Below are 13195 nucleotides of genomic sequence, written 5' to 3'. Positions count from 1 at the left end.
TCATAATATCAATACATTTAATATAATACACACTTCTCTTACATCTTCAAAAAACCTTACCCTATTTATAGAGTTTATGGCCGTTGGATTGTTGATACATATCAATATCCTTACTATTAATTTTACAAATATTTAATACTATAATATTCATGTTATGATAATATCCTATTTCTTTATTTTATATTCTAGAATCTTCCAAAAAAAAATCTTTTAAAGGATAAATTTGGCTTTTATCCAAAAGTTGCATTGGCTTCCAACATATATATAAGAATTTTATTGGCTAAAAATAGCAAAGGTAAGTGAAATAGTTTGAAAATAGTTCAATGAATTTGGATTTAACTAAAAATAATTTCAACAGATTAAGCTGTTTATAACTCGGCTAAATATAAGTTTTATTAGTTAAAAAGTTTATTTTTCTTGGACTCTAAAAAAATCTAATAAAAAATATTTTAAAAACTAAAAGGTTCAAAAATCCATTACAATAACTTTTGATCTAATGCACATCTACCTTCTCAACTTGATTCCCGAAGTATAAATTTATAAAAAATATCTCGAATATTCTTTAAGAATATGAGATTTAATTTCTTGAAATATCTCAATTTTTCTAATATGTATATGTTTTGTTGATATAGATATTACGAAGTAAAAGTATTGAATGGAAAAGAAACACCTAAACAGCATCAAAACAATAACCAAAGCTTATTACAACCACAAAGAAATGAGGTTGATTCAAATAAATACATTCATCAAAGTTGCCTAGAAACAAGAAAATATAAGTAATGCAATGTCACTCCTCTCCCACTACATAAATAGAAAATAAGAGAGCTGGTGAAGACTAAAAGGCATCCTTTTTAATTTCCGACAATCTATTACATCAATCTGTTGTTTCAATAGGGTCGGAAGCGTGTAAATTATTGTACTAAAAATCACACAAAGTTCAATTCCCAGGAAAGAGAGGTGGATCACATGGATCTCTTAAATACCAAGTCTTTCCTTAGACAGAATATCCCTTCTATAGTAATTTAATAGCACAATTAAATACTACTATTATACCCTCAAATATTGAAAGAAAAATAGGACAAGAAAGAACACAAGAGTTTTAACGAGGTTCGGTAAATTATACCTACGTCCTCGGGCACTAACACCAGATGATAACTTTATATCTCCAAAATATTACAAACAAATAGAATTCCTTAAGAATTCTCAAATGGGAGAAGAGAGAAACTAAGAGAGAAAGATGGTTGGGATGGTTGAAATGAGAAATGGTTAGGCCTATTTATAGTTGAGGTTCAGGGACTAACTTGCAAATGGCCTAAAAAATTAGGGACCAAAATTGCAATTATCCCATTCAACTTTAAACAACTTGCCTATCACTTTTTTCTTTCGGTGCCACTTGCACCTCCCATTTTGACTTTTCAACCCCTTTTTAATTTGACTTATCAACAATCTCCACCTTGAAGATTTGATTAGGATAATCACATCTTCACACACTTCCTTCAACTCCCCAAATTCGATAAAGCTATCTTTTGTAGTGCCTCCAAATGCGCTCTCGAGCGCCATACACCTAAAGGTGCTCAAATTCTCAGGATGTTAATCAAGTTCAAACAATGATTAAACTTGATTGTTGTTACCACCTTGGTCATCATATCTGCGGGATTATCTGCTGTCGGAATCTTCTGAAGTAGAATTTTTCCTTTTTCAAAGACTTCCCGCACAAAGTGATATCTTACGTCGATATGCTTGGTTCTTGAATGATAGACTTGATTTTTCGCTAAATGAATAGCACTCTGACTGTCACAATATAGACTAATGTGACTTTGAACAACTCCCAAGTCTTTCAATAATCCATTAAGCCAAATAGCCTCCTTAACAGCTTCTGTAACTGCCATATATTCTGCCTCTGTAGTAGACACAGCTACTGTAGACTGTAAGGTAGACTTCCAACTCACTGGGGCTTTCGCAAGAGTAAACAGATACCCCGTAGTTGAACGACGTTTATCTAAATCACCAGCAAAGTCGGAATCAACATATCCAACTACAAATTGACCAAGTGCTTCATCCTGTTCAAAAATTAAACCAACATCTACGGTTTTTCGAAGATACCGTAAAATCCATTTCACAGCTTGCCAATGTCCTTTTCTAGGATCATGCATATACCTGCTCACAACTCCAACAGCTTGTGAAATGTCAGGCCTCGTACACACCATCGCATACATCAAACTCCCAATTGCATTAGCATATGGGACTTTCGCCATATATTCTCTTTCATCTTCAGTCTTCGGAGATAATTGAGCACTAAGTTTCAAATGAGAAGCAAGTGGGGTACTTACATGTTTTGTGTTTTCATTTACACCAAAACATTGTAATACCTTTTTCAGATATTGCTTCTGATTTAAACAGAGCTTGCCTCTCGGTCTATCTCTACTTATCTCCATGCCGAGAATCTTCTTGGCCTCACCTAGATCTTTCATCTCGAACTCTTGATTCAACTGAGCCTTCAGCTTATCTATCTCATTTTGGCTCTTCGAAGCGATTAACATATCATCAACATACAAGAGTAGATAAATGAAAGATCCGTCATGCAGCTTCTGCAAATATACACAATTGTCATATTTGCTTCTTGTGTACTTCTGCCTTCTCATAAAGCTATCAAATCGCTTGTACCACTGCCTCGGGGATTGCTTCAATCCATATAGCGATTTGTTCAGCTTACAAACCCAATTTCTACCACCAGCATCTGTGTATCCTTCGGGCTGAGTCATATAGATCTCTCTTCTAACTCACTATGCAAGAAAGCCGTCTTAACATCAAGTTGAGCTAGCTCCAAATTCAACTGTGCTACCAAGGCCAACAAAATTCTAATGGAGGAATGCTTCACAACAGGGGAAAATACATCATTGTAGTCAATTCCCTCCTTCTGAGCGTAGCCTTTAGCTACCAATCTTGCCTTGTAGCGAATATCCTTCTTGCTAGGAGATCCATCTTTCTTTGCGAATACCCACTTGCATCCGATTTCCCTTTTACCTTTCGGTAATTGCGCCAACTCCCAAGTATTGTTCTTCCGGAGAGATTGCATTTCTTCATCCATGGCGCTTTTCCATTTATCACTTTCTAAGCTTTGCATTGCTTCTTGATAAGTGATAGGAATATCATCAACAACGGGAAGGGCGTAGGCCACCATATCAGTAAATCGAGCAGGTTTACGAATTTCTCTCCGTGGCCTTGCAACTGCAACTGGTTCTGGTGTACTTAGTGGTTCTTGGGTCAGAACCTCTTCAACCTCTAATTCCTCCATTGTGGCTGGAGAATTAGACTTATTAACTGGGCAAATCCCCATCTGCTCAAACTCCACCTGTTTTGGAGTACACTCCACCTGCTGTGGAGTATTGCTCGTCCGAATATCTTTATTTGCTACATTTTTCAATGTGGCAGATTCATCAAAGGTAACATCTCTACTACAGATCATTTTCTTTGTGCTTAAGCACCAAAGACGAAATCCCTTCACTCCAGAAGTGATTCCCATAAAGAGAGCTTTCTTTGCCCTCGGATCTAACTTTGACTCCTTCACATGGTAATATGCAGTGGTTCCAAACACATGTAAGGAATCATAATCTGTAGCCGGTTTTCCAGACCATACTTCCATAGGAGTTTTTCTTTCTAATGCAGATGATGGCAAACGATTAACAAGATGGCCAGCGTATGTCACAGCCTCAGCCCAAAATTGCTTGCCCAACCCAGCATTGGACAACATACATCAAACTTTCTCCAGCAATGTTCGATTCATACGCTCTGCCACTCCATTCTGTTGTGGTGTATCCCTAACTGTGAAGTGTCGAACAATACCATACTCTTGGCACACATCGAAGAACGAATCACTTTTATATTCCCCTCCATTGTCCGTCCTAAGCCGCTTGATTTTCTTGCCAGTCTGGTTTTCGATCATAGTTTTCCATTTAAGAAAAACTCCAAGCACTTCATCTTTAGTTTTCATGGTATACACCCAAACTCTTCTGGAAAAGTCATCAACAAAAGTAACAAAGTAGTGTTTTCCTCCCAACGATGGTGTTTTGGAAGGCCCCCACACATCTGAGTGAATATATTCCAAAATACCTTTTGTATTATGGATAGCAGTGCCGAATTTCACTCTCTTTTGCTTTCCCAGAACACAGTGCTCACAAAATTTTAATTTGCAAGCCTTTGCACCTTTCAACAATCCTTGCTTTGCCAGAATTTGCAAGGATTTTTCGCTGGCATGTCCCAACTTCATATGCCACAACTGCATTGAGTCCAAGTCTTTGTTACCGGAAGCTGCAGCGACTGCTCCAATAACTATACTACCTTGGTAGTAATACAAGTTATTTTTCCTGATGCCCTTCAATATCACAAGTGCGCCAGATGTCACTTTCAAAATCCCATCTCTCATAGTAACAACTGAACCATTGGATTCTAAGGCTCCCAATGAGATGAGATTTTTCTTCAAACTGGGCACGTACCGAACATCAGTCAGAACTCTGGTTGATCCATCTTGATTCTTTAATTGGATTGAACCTATCCCAACAGTTTTACAGGCATTGTCATTACCCATATGAACAACTCCTCCATTTAGTTCTACTAAATCAGAGAACCACTCCCGGTTAGGGGACATATGATAGGTACAACCCGAATCCAATATCCACTCATCTTAATGGAACGACGATGATGATGCAACCAGTGATAGTTCAGAGTCACTAGTATCATGTTTAGCAACACAACCATCTACAGCACTTTTCCCTTATTCTTCAGCTTTGGACAATTTTTCTTCCAGTGGCCTTTCTCATGACAAAAAGCACATTCATCTTTCCCGAGTCTGGACTTTGACTTTGATCTCCCCTTTTGAGTTTTCTTCCGAGTGTATGAATGACCTCGGACTACTAAAGCTTCTGTATCTCTGATTGAGTTTTTCTGTTTGTCCTTCTTTCTCTGTTCATAACTGTATAAGGCCGCACAGACTTCGCTCAGAGATATATCACTCCTGCCATGAAGTAGAGTAGTTTCTAGGAACTCAAACTCCTCAGGAAGTGACCCCAACAGCATCAAAGCCAAATCTTCATCTTTGAATGTCTCATCCATATTCAGCAAATCAGTGACTAACTGATTAAATTTGGTGATGTGATCATTCATTGTGGTACTTGGGACGTATGTGAAGCGAAACAGTCTTTTCTTCAAGTGGAGCTTATTTTGACTGTTTTTCTTCAAAAATTTTTCTTCAAGTGCACCCACAACTTATTTGCAGAAGTTCCTTTGAAAAAGCATACCTCTGCTCTCGAGAAAGGCATGATCGAATTGTGCCACATGCCAACCGATTGATCGCCTTCCAATCTTTCTCTTGTACATCATCTGGTTTCTCTTCATCAATGGCAATGTCTAGACCCTGCTGAAAAAGGGCATCTAGAACCTCACTTTGCCACATACCAAAATGGCCCGTGCCATCAAAGATCTCCACGGCCAATCTTGCATTTGCAATTGTCGGTCTTGTCCACATGGACGATGTTGAAGCTCCTACACCGATCGTTTTCTCCATAATCTTTCAATATACCTAAGGAAATCTTTTCTGATGTGGAAGATCAGTTTAAACTGCAACCACAGAGCATACTACGATTAACCTTCGGCTCTGATACCACTTGTTGTTCCAATAGGGTCAGAAGCGTGTAAATTATTGTACTAAAAATCACACAAAGTTCAATTCCCAGGAAAGAGAGGTGGATCACATGGATCTCTTAAATACCAAGTCTTTCCTTAGACAGAATATCCCTTCTATAGTAATTTAATAGCACAATTAAATACTACTATTATACCCTCAAATATTGAAAGAAAAATAGGACAAGAAAGAACACAAGAGTTTTAACGAGGTTCGGTAAATTATACCTACGTCCTCGGGCACTAACACCAGATGATAACTTTACTATCTCCAAAATATTACAAACAAATAGAATTCCTTAAGAATTCTCAAATGGGAGAAGAGAGAAAACTAAGAGAGAAAGATTGGTTGGGATGGTTGAAATGAGAAATGTTAGGCCTATTTATAGTTGAGGTTCAGGGACTAACTTGCAAATGGCCTAAAAAATTAGGGACAAAAATTGCAATTATCCCATTCAACTTTAAACAACTTGCCTATCACTTTTTTCTTTCGGTGCCACTTGCACCTCCCATTTTTGACTTTTCAACCCCTTTTTAATTTGACTTATCAACACAATCCATTTAAGAGATTCACAAACCACCACTGCATCAACAGTGCAAATACACTTCAATTCAGGTAGGCATTCCAGTACAAGTATGTTTAATTTTAGAAGGCAAAATTCCATGGTAGGCATTCCTCTTCCGTCCGTCCCATTCAAAATCTAATGCTATTATTTCCTCCAGTTGGACACGTAATGAAACCTAAGCACTTCCAAATTTAACGGCACGCAGTTTGGAGAGAACAATTTTTTCATATTTTTTACATCCCTTATTTCAAGATATGTAAGAGAGGAAAATGTGCCAAGTGAGGTTAGGACAAACCTGGAGAAAGACGTAACCGTGTTTAAAAAATTTTAAATTTATATAAATTTTGTTCGCCATATGATGTCCATGTTTGTGATCGGTAAGAGAAGAGGCAAAGGTAGAAAATATTTTTAGGAATGTTGAAATTAAAATTTAATTTTTATAATAATAAAAATATAATTTCATCATTTGAATAGTATATATCTTCATAAAAATATAATATTTTTATCATTTAAAATTTTTTAAATAAATTAAATACTCCAAAAATTTTAAGATTTCGATTCACATCCATTTAATCTAATAAGAGAACCAATAGAATACTTATCATAATATATTAAAAGGATTAAACTAATAATTTCACCCTTGCACAATGAATTAACACCAAAATAACAACAAAATAATTTAACAAAACTTACGCTATCCTTGGATTATAATCGAAATCGGAGATTCAAAGCAAAAGAAAAGAAAAAAGCTCAAAGAGGAAAAAAAAGAAGAAGGGAAAGAACCAAATAGAAAACAAGGAGGAGGAGGAAAAAGGAGAAATGGACGGTTTAGTAGACTAATAAGCTCATCTTTATCAACAATCTAATAAAATTAAAAGATAAGCCTAAAAAGTCAAGCTTAACATAATATCAAAATTAATAAAAAATCCAAAATAAAAAAATTAAACTCAAGGCCTAAGACAAACATTTAAGACGGTTAACCACATACCAAATTAAATTATTTAACATACTTTAACAATCTAAAACACAACAAAGTGGAGCGTTACAATGAGTTTCTTGCTGCATTTTGGGTTTCATGGAGCTAGTAGTAGAGCATTGGCTCTGGTCATTGGGCTCATCAAGCTGAAGAATGGTCTTGGGTCTAGCAGCGTAGATTGCTTGGTGCATGAATTTTGACCCCCAGTCCCATCAACTTGACTTTCGTATTGGTTTGCCTGCCAGAGTCAAATGATTATTGAAGTGGAGTAGAGGTGATCATGTGCTAGGTTACTCAGTTTGGCCCGATAGTTTATCCGAAAAATAAGAAGATTCGAATAAAAATATAGGCTCAAAATATGAGTTTAGGCAAAAAATGAGGTCTATTTAAAAAACGGGTCAAGCCTCAAGTAAAAATTTTTTGGCTGGACCCGACCTAGCCCGGCTTGAATTATATATTAAATATATATATATTATATTTAATCAAATATACTTTTGCTTTATTATTAATTTAGTTATTATTTTAGTTCTAATTTGTTTTAATTTTAATATAACCACTTTTTATTATATTTTCAATTTGTGTATTGTTTTAAGAATTGTTTTAATCTCATTTTTAATTTGTTTTTTGTATTAATATTTATTTTAAATTTTTATTTAATGAAATAAGCTAAAAATAATAATATGGGCTAGGTCGAGTTCGGACTTAACAATTTTTTTGAGCGGGGCTTAGACAAATTTTTATACCTATATTTCGGGCCGAGTCGAGTCCGGACCTATAAAATGGACTTAAAATTTTATCCGGACCTGACTCAAACCGGACCTGTCCCGGTTCATGATCACCTCTAGAGTGGAGTGGCCAATATAAATATGGTGGTTGGGTATTTAATGCCCTTCGCACCGAACCAGGGAGCTTGGAATTGGAGGTTTCTCAGTTTCTGCAGTCCAGGCTCCATAGACGTAGAGATTGTTGTTTTTTAGTTGGCCTTTGAGGACCCAGGTCCTCGTTGATGGGGAGCTGCTCATCATTTATGCTGCATATAGAGATGGTCGGGAGACTTCAAAGAGATGGGAAGGGAAGACAAGGGATACTTATTAAACAATTTCTTAACGAGTGTTTAAGTGAAAGTGATGCATACATTTATTCATTTTTGTATTTAACATATTATTATTTTTATCATTACAAATTTAATTATTATTAGAGCTAAACAAAGCTGGTATTTGCTGCTAACATACAAGCACTTTAAAGTTTTACAATTTACAAACAAAAGCTGATGACATGAGAGCTTCATCAATTGTGTGAAATCTGGGAAACAATCGTCTTATCCAAACGGAGTAGGTGGACGCCACAGACATGGAGGTGGTGGTGACCGTGGCGGCGGAGGAGGTCGAGGTAATAGAGGAGGCCTTTTGAAGTGAACAGGAGCATTAATCCTGGGTGATGGTGGAGTTATTCGCCGACTCCTCCTAGACAAAGCTTTCAACTCTTTCGAGAAATCATCCGATGGTGATAGAGGAACAGACTCAGCCGCCTCAACTGCCAGATTAAGCTGCGAAAACGCAAGGGCATTTATCAACAGCAAAGCAAGGACAGACTCCACTTCCATTTCCGAAGCTCCCTTTTTTTGTAAACTAACAAGGGGGCCTGGTCTTTTATGAAGTCTTGATTGAAGTTTTCAAGGGTGGGGAAAAGATATTTTTATTTAAATGTAATGAAATTATTGGTTACACTGTTGTTAAAATATTTAAAAAAATAAAAATATATTAATTTTTTAAGGTAGTTTGTAAAATAAAAAATAAATTATCAAAATTTTCTAATATAAAAATATATAAACCATAATTTTTAAAAGTATCTTATTAATTTTTAATAATAAAATGAATGATGATATTATAAAAACGGCTATTTTACCAATCTAACCTAAAAAAATTTGACATTTATAAAAATGACCCTGATTCAAAAACATTCACCAAAATTACTTGAAATAAACAGTAAAATTAGGTTATGGGAAATAGATGGCCGGCACCACTTTTTTCTATTAAAAAATAATTTTTGAGGTTTTGGACACTAGATGGCTGGCACCATGTCTTTTTTTTCAATTTTTTTTTTGGATGCTAGCACACTTATGGCCGATACCTTTTTTATATGATTAAAAAATATTTTTTGGGGGAAAGTGGTGTGGGCCAACAAAGGGCCAAAATCACCCAACAAAAAAAATGGGAATATTGCAACATAACCCCTCCTTGTTTTCTCATCTTTTTTATTTCCCAAGTTTAATTACATATTTTATATTTTAAAATAATATGATCATGTTTTTAATTAGTATTGCATCACTCACATTATTATTAAATTTAAAAATTAATTTAAAATATATTGAACTACATATTTTATAAATATATTACTCATTATTTTTTAAAATAAAAAATAATTTAGCAATATTTATTTGAATTATTATAAAGGATGAAAATCATAAAAGCATATTCTAATTTTATAAAAAAAACATATAATTTGATTGTGCATATTAAATTTAAATTAATTTTAAATTATTGATTTGAAAATTAACTAGTTTAGTATCAATTACTGTCATTTTGGATATTGTATTTAGCATTTTAATATATTTTCACAATTATAAAATTCAGTATTAAAATTAATAAATATTTTTAAAAATAAATATATTTTTTTAGGCTTAATTTATTATTTATACTTGAGTTTAACAACAATCAAGTTACATTTAACAAAATAAAAACAAAAATTTTTAAAAAATATGAAAATTCAAAAAGATGGAAAAATTCAATCATGAAAATTTTAAATTTTATAAAATATGTAGTTCAATATATTTTAAAGTAGTTTTTAAATTTAATAATAATTTGAGTGGTGCAATAATAATTAAAAAATATGATAAGTAGTTCAATATTGTTTTAAAATATAAAATATGTAATTAAATTTGGGAAATAAAAAAGATGAGAAAACAAGGAGGGGTTATGTTGAAATATTTCCAATTTTTTTTGTTGGGTGATTTTGGCCCTTTGTTGGCCGGCACCACTTGCCCCCCAAAAAATATTTTTTAATCAGATAAAGGGGTGCCGGCCATCAGTGTGCCAGTACCCAAAAATTTTTTTTTTGAAAAAAAATACATTGTGCCAACCATCTTGTAATGACCCAAAAATTCACGGGCATCGGAAAAGTATAATATCGGGCCTCCGTCTTAGTAAATTGAGTTCGAAAATAATTATTAAAAGTAATCATGAGTTTAATTTAGTGCTTAATTAGGTATTAATTAGGTGAATTTAGTCTAATTAAGAGTAATTAGTAAAAAGGATTAAATTACAATAGAAGTGAAAGTTTAATTATAGATTAAAGGAAAATAATAGGGGTCAAATGGGCAATAATGCTAATTGCCAAATTTGAGGCGGCATAAATTATTCTATATTATTATATTGTGAAATAAATAAGATTAAGACAAATGTATGGTTATGAATATGACATGTGTGGTAAAAGATATTTATACTAATTATTATATATTATATTATTATAACAAAAAGTAAAAGAAAACAAATGAAATAAAAGAACAGAAAAAGAGAAGAAGAACAGAAAAGAAACAGAGAAAGAGACGAAAACAGGGGAAGAAAAGGGAAAGAAAAGAAAGGGGGAAAATTGAGATTTTGAAGCTTGAAGTTTAATAGGTAAACTAAATCAAGTCATTTTCTCATAAATTTGATGTTTTTGGAATCCTAGAATGAAATACTCTTGGATTTAAGTTGAAAATTTGAAAGTTAATAGATTTTTGAGTAGGGTTTATGTTGAATAAATGATGGAATTGAGGATTTATTTAATAGAAATTTTATTTGGAATTGAATAAAGGATTGAATTTTAAACTAAACTATAAGTTTTGAATTTTAGGGATTAAATTGAGGAAAATTCAAAATTAGTGAAAAATGCTGAAAATTAGTAGATAAATTTGAGTTTATAAGAAATTTGAATAGAAATAGAGTATGAATTAGATTAGAAAAGTAGATAAATCTAGTTAGGATTAAATTGGAATTAAAATATAAAATTTGATAGAAATTTTATTTTTATTGTAAAATTTGTGCTGTAATTAATTATTTAATTATTTAATTTTCGTAGCTAATAAATAATTCGAGGTATCGCCACAAAAAGGGAAGAAGAAGGTCGTTGAGGAATAATCGAGCAAATTCGGGTTTGTATTACTATAATTCAAATCTATTTATTATTAATTGTTATATTTTAATTAAAATGCATGGTAAGTAAAATTAGGTAAGCAATTGGAATGATAATAGTGACTTGAATTGAATCAAATTAAATTGAATGATGGAAATATGTGAGTATTTGAAATGTATATTGATTAAAAAGTATTTAGTGATTTGAATTTGATTAAAAAATGGATTTAAAAAATGAATTAAATAAAGTGAATTAATTTATGAATATGTGTGAATATGTGAATTGTGTAATGATTGAAAAGTGGTTTGAATTGAATTGAAATATGATTATATGTGATTATTTGAAATATGTATTGATATTAAATTGTTAATTGATTAGAAAGTGGAAAAGTGATCTTGAATTGAAAATCAAAGAGAATTGAGAATTTGAATACCCTATTAACTAGTCGGGCTAAGTCGGATATAGTTGGCATGCCATAGGATTTGGAAGAGTACGGGATTATCGGCTTTGCCGATCAGGCACTTTATGTGTCGTATCAGGCACCTCGTGTGTCGTTTCAGGCACTTATGTGTCGTATACTGATCAGGTACTATGTACCGTTTTAGGCACAATGTGCTGTACTAGTGTGTTTGGGTTGGAATCCATGTATCCGTCAAAGTCCAGATTGTTAATAGGGTGAATAATTGAAATGAGAAAATTAAATGAATTTGATCGATTGTGATATTGAATATGAGAAAATTTAAAATTTCAAATTGAAATTGATATTGAAAATAAAATGCATGAATTTAATGTTTATGTAGTGATTGAAATTGCTACATGTGATATGTGATTGAGAATGAAGAATAGCTAAAAAAAATTGTATTGCTATTGTTAAATAATGAAAGTTTATGAATTAATTGATATTTAAGAAATCGGATAGTTACATGCTTCGTAATTATAATTCTTTATTGCTATTATAATTTGAATTATGGTAATACTACTGAGTGTAAAATACTCAGCGTATGGTTGTTTCTGTGCGCGGATTGAAAAAGGGGTCTGAGTCTCGATTTAGCATCCAGGTCAATCTCGACTCCTGCATAGAGATTTCTATGATGTTTTCTTCCTTAAATGAAAGTGGCATGTACATAAGAATTATAATAGTTATTTTGGTATGTTATATAGTTTTATTGTAAAGTAAGATATTATGTGTTTTGATGATTATATTAGTAAAATAGTAGAAGTCTTTTATGGCATTGGTCTCGAATTGAAATGACTTGATTAGTTTTATGAGTTAATTAGAAATGATAATAGGATTTTTATTAATTAAGTTGTTATGTCAATATGTCAAGTGAGGTTTAAGTATATAAATGCCTTGATTGAAATATTGGAATTGGGTTAGTTATGTTTTGAAATTTTGCAGGGGGTTTTATGTAAAAATAAGCAGAAATGATGCCGAAATTTTTATAAAAAAAATGAATGAAATCAATTAGTAAAATTTATATGAATTTTTGAATTATTATAATATGTTGGTTATTTATTTAAGAATTATTTGTAAATTATTTGATATGTCCGGTAATATCTCATAACCCTGTTCCGACGACGGTTTAGAGTTAGGAGGTGTTACATATCTAGTGTCTAAAACCTCAAAAATTATTTTTTTAATAGAAAAAAAGCGGTGTCTGCTATCTATTTCTCATAACTTAATTTTACTGTACATTTCAAGTTATTTTAGTAAATGTTTTTGAATCAATATCATTTTTGTAAATATCAAATTTTTTTAGGCTAGATTGGTAAAATAGCCCATAAAAACTGATTTATCAATCCT

The 13195-nt window shown here is 32.6% G+C and overlaps 1 long non-coding RNA gene across 1 annotated transcript; it reads left to right on the top strand.

The window, feature by feature from the left end:
* The first annotated feature begins 10755 nt into the window (after positions 1 to 10755).
* On the top strand, positions 10756 to 12634 carry LOC121223424 (uncharacterized). Its single transcript, XR_005920774.1, has 2 exons — positions 10756 to 10895; positions 11338 to 12634. It is a non-coding gene; the product is annotated as an uncharacterized lncRNA (long non-coding RNA).
* The last annotated feature ends 561 nt before the right edge of the window (positions 12635 to 13195 follow it).

This window comes from Gossypium hirsutum, chromosome D11, assembly GCF_007990345.1.
Source record: "Gossypium hirsutum isolate 1008001.06 chromosome D11, Gossypium_hirsutum_v2.1, whole genome shotgun sequence".
Lineage (NCBI taxonomy): Eukaryota > Viridiplantae > Streptophyta > Magnoliopsida > Malvales > Malvaceae > Gossypium > Gossypium hirsutum.
This window is presented reverse-complemented; position numbering and strand designations above follow the sequence as displayed.